Source organism: Bos taurus, chromosome 20, assembly GCF_002263795.3.
Source record: "Bos taurus isolate L1 Dominette 01449 registration number 42190680 breed Hereford chromosome 20, ARS-UCD2.0, whole genome shotgun sequence".
NCBI classification, from domain to species: Eukaryota; Metazoa; Chordata; class Mammalia; order Artiodactyla; family Bovidae; genus Bos; species Bos taurus.
This window is the reverse complement of record NC_037347.1, coordinates 66,542,301-66,550,689: the sequence shown is the minus strand read 5'-3', so window position 1 is coordinate 66,550,689 and position 8,389 is coordinate 66,542,301. Positions and strand designations below refer to the sequence as shown.

General features: G+C 43.5%; 2 non-coding genes across 2 annotated transcripts; one reads left to right on the top strand and one right to left on the bottom strand.

Moving 5' to 3' along the window:
- Positions 1 to 2,181: 2,181 nt before the first annotated feature.
- On the bottom strand, positions 2,182 to 2,288 carry LOC112443052 (U6 spliceosomal RNA). The gene has a single exon (XR_003031327.1). It is a non-coding gene; the product is annotated as a U6 spliceosomal RNA (small nuclear RNA).
- A 5,765-nt stretch (positions 2,289 to 8,053) lies between these two features.
- LOC112443058 (U6 spliceosomal RNA) lies at positions 8,054 to 8,160 on the top strand. Its single transcript, XR_003031333.1, has one exon. It is a non-coding gene; the product is annotated as a U6 spliceosomal RNA (small nuclear RNA).
- Positions 8,161 to 8,389: the final 229 nt, after the last annotated feature.

Genomic DNA, 8,389 nt, shown 5'->3' with positions numbered 1-8,389 from the left:
TCTGACAAAATCACTCTGCTGCAGCCGCCGCAGGGCCAGGACAGGGGCCCAGGCCCGTTCCCACTGCACTCTCCTGCTCATCCACTCCTGCCCCCGGGGGCAGGTCTGCAGGTCTCTTCCTTCCTCCCTTCCCCATGCCCAGGGTTGGAAGGGACCAGGCTTCCCATGCTGCCCTTGCTTGCTTTCATTCTGCCCTCCAGCCTTATGGCTAAGTCCTGCTGTTGCGCAAGCTACAGCCCACAACTCAGGACTGGTTTCTCTTGAAGGGGCTGAAGTCAGGTGGTATTCTAGAAACTGTCATCTTTCATGATTGCCAGCTGCCTTCTTTGTTTTAACCCCAAGTGACTGTCCCTTAGCCCCAACAGAGGATCCTGTTCTTTTACTGATTCGGAGTCCTTCCAGCACCCACCCGGCCAGGGTGCAATGCCAGGCTTCTCCTGGCTTGACCTGGCAGCAGCTGGCACTCTCCCTGACAGGGACTTCTCTCTCTACCTTTTGCCTGCTTTGCATCCAAACCACCCCTCTTCCAGTTTCCTCTGTCCCGTGACTGCACAGCCTTAGTCATCAGCTATCTGCTCAGTTCTTTGTGAGGAAAAACCATCCAGTGGCTATCTTGGCTAAATCTGAAATCTAGCAAGACAGAGGGCTTACTATACTGTGCCCACCTCAAAGAATGCTTCTCCAGGGCCGGGTTTCCTCTCTTCTCAGATTCCTCCTGTGACTTTCATCTCTGCTAGATTCAGGGGAGAATGTCTTCCCCAGGGTCCAAGGCACAGCAATTTGAATCACTCTGCCCGCTAATTCCATCCCTAGAAACATGTCTTATGGGTGGGACCTTCTTGGCATTACACCTCTGAGAGAAGAGAAATGCCAAAGGCAATGGATACCCAACAGGTCAACCCGGTAGGGAAGCCCTCTCCAGTCAGCCTCCACACCTTCCCCGGTAAGCCCACAGTCAGGGACAGTGCCTACGGATCAAGCCCACTTCCCACACACACTTACAACTCATACTCTGTGATTGGCAGTTACTATGCCTTGCTGGTGGCTGAGACAGTAAAGCATCTGTCCACAATGAGAGAGACCTGGGTTCGATCCCTGGGTTGTTGGGAAGGCTCCCTGGAGAAGGAAATGGCAACCCACTCCAGTACTCTTGCCTTGAAAATCCCATGGACGGAGAAGCTTGGTGCAGGCTACTATCCATGGGGTCTCAAAGAGCCGGAAACGACTGAGCAACTTCACTTTCACTTTCATGGGGAGTTGGAGAAAAGACTTTCAGCTCAAAAAAAAAAATTCCTTTGAGTCAAGCTTCCACAAAATCTAGAGCCGAATCCATAGTTTTTGTGTCAATAGCATAATTAGCATAACTTTGTGATACAGTTAAAACTCAAGAAGTGTGGTGCCTCTAACCTTGTTCTTTCTCAAGATTTCTTTGGCTGTTTGGGGTGCCGTGCAAATTTTAAGATCGTTTGCCCAATTTCTGTGAAAATGCCATTGGAGTTTTTACAGGGATTGCATTTATTTGTAGATTGCTTTTGGTAGTATGGACATTTTAATACTGATTTTTCCAATCTATGAGCATAAAATATCTTTCCATTGTGTCTTCTTCAATTTCTTTCACTAATGTCTTGAAGTTTTCAATATACAAGTCTTTCATTTCCTTGGTTAAGCTTATTCCTAGGTTTTCTATTCTTTTTGATACAGTTGTTAAATGGGATTAATTTATCTTTCTGATAGCCTGTTATTAGTGTACAGAAACACAACACACTTTCTTTTTTTTTCTTTTTTTAAATTTAAATTGATTTATTTTAATTAGAGGCTAATTACTTTACAATATTGTATTGGTTTTCCCATACATCAATATGAATCCGCCACGGGTGTACACGTGTTCCCAATCCTGAACCCCCCTCCCACCCCCCTCCGCATACCATCCCTCTGGGTCATCCCAGTGCACCAGCCCCAAGCTTCCTGTATCCTGCATCGAACCTGGACTGGTGATTCATTTCTTATATGATATTATACATGTTTCAATGCCATTCTCCCAAATCATCTCACCCCTCCCTCTCCCACAGAGTCCAAAAGACTGTTCTATACATCTATGTCTCTTTTGCTGTCTTGCATACAGGGTTATCGTTACCATCTTTCTAAATTCTATATATATGCGTTAGTATACTGTATTGGTGTAAAAATATGGAACGCTTCATGAATTTGTGTGTCATCCTTGCTCAGGGGCCATGCTAATCTTCTCTGTATCGTTCCAGTTTTAGTATGTGTGCTGCCAAAGCAAGCACCACAACAGACTTTCATGTGTTGATTTTATATCCTGCAGTGTTACTGAATTTGTTTATTAATTCTAATAGTTTTTTGATGGAGTCTTAGGGTTGTCCTATATTTAATGTTATGTCATCTGCAAATAATGACAGTTTTACTTCTTCCTTTCCCAACTTGATTCCTTTGATTTCTTTTCCTTGCCTAATTGCTCGGTCTAGGACTTCCAATAACAGGTTGAATAAAAATGGTGAGAGTGAGCATTCTTATCTTGTACCTGATTTTGGAAGAGAAGGTTTTCACCACTGAGTATGTTCCTGTAGGCTTGTCATCTATGGCTTTTTCATGTTGAGGTATATTCCCTCTATACTTGCTCTGTTGAGAGTTTTTATCACAAACGGATGTTTAATTTCATCAAATGCTTTCTCTGCATCTACTGAGCTGATTTTTTAAAATGTAAATTTATTTATTTTAATTGGAGGTTAATTACAATATTGTATGAGTCCACCACAGGTATACATGTGGCGTATATTTTTATCCTTCATTTTGTTTAATGTGGTATATCAGATTGACAGACTCGAGGATACTGAATCATCTTTGCACCCCTGGAATAACCCTCCCTTGTTCATGGTGTATGATACTTTTAATGCATTGGTGAATTTGGTTTGCTAATATTTTTTGAGAATTTTTCCTGTCTATATTCATCAGTGATATTGGCCTGTAATTTTCTTTTTTTCTGTGGCACCCTTGCCTGGTTTTGGTGTTAGAGTAATGTTGGCCCCATAAATGAGTTCCAAAGAGCACCTCCCTCTTCTATTTTTTGGAAGAGTTTAAGAAGGATTGGTATTAATTCTTCCTTGAATATTTGGTAGAATTCATCAGTGAAGCTGTCTAGTCCTAGATGTTGTTTCTTGGGAAGCTTTTGGCTTCTGATTCAATTTCTTTACTAGTCATTAGGGCACATAAGACTGTAACACTCACCTTGTGAGATGCTCCCCCGATGGCTTTGAAGAAGCCAGTTGCCATGGTGGAATCTGCCCTATGGAAAGGCCCACATGACGGGAGCTGAAAATGGCCTCTAGCTGACTCACAGCAGGAAGCAGAAGCCCACAGTCCTACAACCACAGGAACTGGAAGCTGCCAGCCAGCACGCCAGTTTGGAAGAAGAGCCTTGAAAGCAGAGTCTCTGATGGGACTCCAGCCCAGTGGACACCTTGATTGCAGCTGATGAGACCCTGCCCAGAGGACCCTGCTAAGCTGTGCCCAGAGTCCCAACCCTCAGAAACTCTAAGGTCATAAATGTGTGTTGTTTTGTACCTTAAATTTTGTGGTATCATTGTTATGCAGCAATAGATAACTGATAGCAATTATACAGAGTAGGATGGTTTGCCTTTTTTGTTGTTTTTTTTTGAAAACTGCAGTTGACTGCAGACAAAGAACTTGTCAAAACAGCTAAGACAAATATGTATGTGTCAAGACATCTTCTTAACCTCAGAAAGAACCAGCAAATTTTATAAGACTACCTTTGTCTCAAGAGGCAGGTCAGGCGATCTGGTATTCCCATCTCTTTCAGAATTTTCCACAGTTTATTGTAATCCACACAGTCAAAGGCTTTGGCATAGTCAATAAAGCAGAAATAGATATTTTTCTGGAACTCTCTTGCTTTTTCGATGATCCAGCAGATGTTGGCAATTTGGTCTCTGGTTCCCCTGCCTTTTCTAAAACCAGCTTGAACATCTGGAAGTTCACGGTTACGTATTGCTGAAGCCTGGCTTGAAGAAACTTGAGCATTACTTTACTAGTGTGTGAAATGAGTGCAATTGTGTGGTAGTTTGAGCATTCTTTGGCATTGCCTTTCTTTGGGATTGGAATGAAAACTGACCTTTTCCAGTCCTGTCGCCACTAAAGCAGAGACATTACTTTGCCAACAAAGGTTCAACTAGTCAAGGCTATGGTTTTTCCAGTGGTCATGGATGGATGTGAGAGTTGGACTGTGAAGAAGGCTGAGCGCCGAAGAATTGATGCTTTTGAACTGTGGTGTTGGAGAAGACTCTTGAGAGTCCCTTGGACTGCAAGGAGATCCAACCAGTCCATTCTGAAGGAGATCAGCCCTGGGATTTCTTTGGAAGGAATGATGCTAAAGCTGAAACTCCAGTACTTTGGCCACCTCATGTGAAGAGTTGACTCATTGGAAAAGACTCTGATGCGGGGAGGGACTGGGGGCAAGAGGAGAAGGGGACGACAGAGGATGAGATGGCTGGATGGCATCACTGACTCGATGGACTTGAGTCTGAGTGAACTCTGGGAGTTGGTGATGGACAGGGAGGCCTGGTGTGCTGCGATTCATGGGGTCACAAAGAGTTGGACACGATTGAACAACTGAACTGAACTGAACCTTTTGTCTGTTCTAACTCCAGGGCTAACACCACAATGTCCTGGCCACATTGACACCACAATGACATTGGCCACAATGTCCTTGATGCTTTAAGTCATTTCAAAACATAATTTGTCAGAAGAAAGTACATGGAAATGGCAAGTCAGTAAAATAGTTTTTTTCTGAACTTCTAGGACCTTGGCCACAGAATGATGGAATGTAATCATTAATAATACTATCAATCAACTAAGAGCCAGTTTAAAAACTGTTGAAAGCAGGCCATTTTCCCAGGTTTTTAAAGATGAGATTCTCTACTCTTCCCTGAAGAAAATGGGACTGGGAAGTCATATTTATATTGCCACTGACTAATGGAATTCAGAGGAAATATTTCAGAATGTTCACCTTCATTTATAAAAGCTTCATCTCAGTGGCCCGGACGGTAGAGGATCTGCCTGCAATGCAGGAGACCCAGGTTTGATCCCTGGATCGGGAAGATACCCTAGAGAAGGGAATGGCAATCCACTCCACTATTCTCACCTGGAGAATTCCTTGGACAGGGGAGCCTGGTGGGCTACAGTCCATGGAGTCTCAAAGAGTCAGACATGACTGTGTGACTGACATCCTATTCTCATCTTTGTCAAATGCAAAACAAATGAAATATTAGGCAGCAACTTCTTCAATTCCTAGATCTCCTAAGGCAGTCAGTTTTTACCTAAAATGAAGATATGTCTAATGAAACAGTGTAAAAGTCCCTCAGCATTTAGTGGCCTGTCTAGACATCTGTTGGCAAGTGGACAGGTGTCTGTCTATAGGGAAGAGCATGAAAGGTTGAACACTATTCACCTGAATTCAGGAAGGATGAAGGAGCTCTCTATCCCACCAGAAATGAAACGGGATGAATTCAACAGGCCTGGAGCATGGGGAGCTGATGGGATGTGGAGGTTGTCCGGGGGGCGGTCCTAGCATTAGGCTGAGGATTCGGTGTTCGCATCACCCATGCGCTAAGTCCCGTGGTGACCACTGCTTCTGTTCCAGATGGGAAAGGGGAGGTGGGAACTCCTGAAGATTCTCTACATGCAGTCCTCCTGGTCAAAGAGACCCACCCTTTGCCAGAGTACCTCCCTCACTTTGCATTTCCTCTGGGAAGATGCTGCAAACCCAGCTGCTTTATAGATCCCATTGGAAGAATAGATTTTTTTTTAGTATCTATGAATTAGCTGGTTGAGGAAGAATGAATGAGATGGTCAAAACTCTGTCTTTTGGAGGGAATAGTTGCAAAAGTTTTATGTAATACCCAGAACTGAAAGTGAAAGTGTTCGTTAGTTGCTCCATCGTGTCTGACTCTTTTCAACCCCATGGACTGTAGCCCATCAGGCTCCTCTGTCCATGGGATTCTCCAGACAAGAATACTAGAGTGGGTAGCCATTCCCTTCTCCAGGGGATCTTCCTGGCCCAGGGATTAGACCTGAAGGGTCCTTGGGCTAAAGACAAAGTCCAAGGATGTTAAGGACATCTCACTTGCCATCTTGTTTCACAGAGTAATGCTCATCAGAGCTCGGCTGGGATGAGGCTGAGGAGGAAGGAAGCTCACAGACAAGTTCCCCAAACTTGGATGCATTTGGGAAGAGTCTCACCCAGATTCCTAGAAATATTGACTTAGACATTGCAGAGAACTGATGGTTCATTATTCGCCAAAGCTTCAGGAGGGAAAAAACAAGCTGTGAAGAGAGAGGGTCATCTAGGAACCATGGTGCCCACACATTGGCCATTGCTAGGAACTGTTGAGGATCTTGGACAGCCAGTCACTGGGCGCTGTCATATGGTCCCACGAGAGAATTCCTTCTTCAGGGTGACATGCCTCACAGCAGGCAGCTCGAATCATCAGTGTCAAACTAGAGATAGAAGGAACTCAAGAGTCATGGTCAAGCTGGAGGTTGAAACTCCTAGCAGGTGAATTCCTGTTTTAGCTGTTTGCTGTCCCTGCTGTTGCCTGTGTGTTAATCCCATCTCCCCAGCAAGGTGAGGAGTGAGCCACTGCCCTTCGCTCTTCCCATCTCTCACCGTGGTTGACAGGTTGTCCTTCGGAGATAATATCAAGGACTCAATAAATATTGGCTTGTAGAGAACCTGCTGGAGCAAGCACAGAAACTAAATTAAATTCTTCAGTTTGACAGAATTAAAAACAAGCCAGAGACTTCCCTGGTGGTCCAGTGGCTAAGACTCTGCACTCCTAATGCAGGCGGCCTAGGTTCAATCCCTTGTCAAGGAGCCACATGCGGCAGGTAAGACCCAGCACAGCAAGATAAATAAATATATATTTTTTAAAAAAACAGTCAATTCTCTCAATGAGATGATGAGTGCTTTTCTCTAGAAGAAAAAAAAAACCTGACTTGCCTGACCTAAAAATATACATATGAGAAGCCATATTGTAGGAAGATCTCAAATTAATTAATGTCTAGCTCTTTGGAGAGTTTTCAACAGTCTGGATTGGTTGCTTCCCACAATTGCAAAGCAGCAAGATTTGTCTGAAAGGCTCCACGTGGCTGAGAAAACTCCACTGCCAACTGGGATCCCATGGAGGCCCTCGATTACTCCCTACTGATCTAACACTGATAGTGCTGTCTATCTTGAAAGCACCTAAAACAGAAAATGTTCCTTGGCATGAGTATCATTCCCCATCACTTTTCAAAGATGTGTTAAGGGAATATTTGGCCCAAACAGTCTATAAAAAAAATATTTCTCCCATAATGCCAAGCTAAATATTTCTGCTTTGAATAAGAAATATCTCCCTTAGGCCCATAGGAAAAAGTGAGGGACAAGCTTATGAAAAAATGCTCGATAACGTATGTCATTCAGGTCAGAGTGCAAATTAAACAATGACATACCGCTGCACATCCATTCAGATGCCCGGAATCCAACACTAACAATACTAAACGCTGGAGAGGATGTAGCACAAAAAAAGCTCTCATTCATTGCTTGTGGGAATGCAAAATGACACAGCTGCTTCTTTGGAGGACAGCTTGGTGGTTGCTTACAAAACTGAATGTACTCTTACCAAACCAGCGAATGTTTTTAGTCCTAGATGTTTGCTAACCTACATACCAGCCAGCAATTACACTCCTAGGTGTTTGCTAACCTAGCTGAAATGAACTGAAAATTTTTGTCCAGTTCTTCTGCCTTGGCTATTCTGCTGTTGATTCCCTCTACATTTGCAATTTACACAGCAAAGGAAATCATAAACAAGATGAAAAGACAACCCTCAGGATAGGAAGAAATATTTGCAAACAAAACGACTGAGAAGGGATTAATAGCCAGAATAAAGAAACAGCTTGTGTAGTTCAAAATTAAAAAACAAACAACCCCCCCAAAATTGGCAGAAGACCTGAATAAACATTTCTCCAAAGAAGACACACACTGCTCGCTTCGGCAGCACATATACTAAAACTGGGACGATACAGAGAAGATCCGCGTGGCCCCTGTGCAAGGATGACACGCAAATTTGTGAAGCGTTCCATATTTTGTATTACTCAGCCATTAAAAAGAATACATTTGAATCAGTTCTAATGAGGTGGATGAAACTGGAGCCGATTATACAGAGTGAAGTAAGCCAGAAAGAAAAACACCAATACAGTATACTAACACATATGTATGGAATTTAGAAAGATGGTAACGATAACCCTGTATGTGAGACAGCAAAAGAGACACAGATGCATAGAACAGTCTTTTGGACTCTGTGGGAAAGGGAGGGGG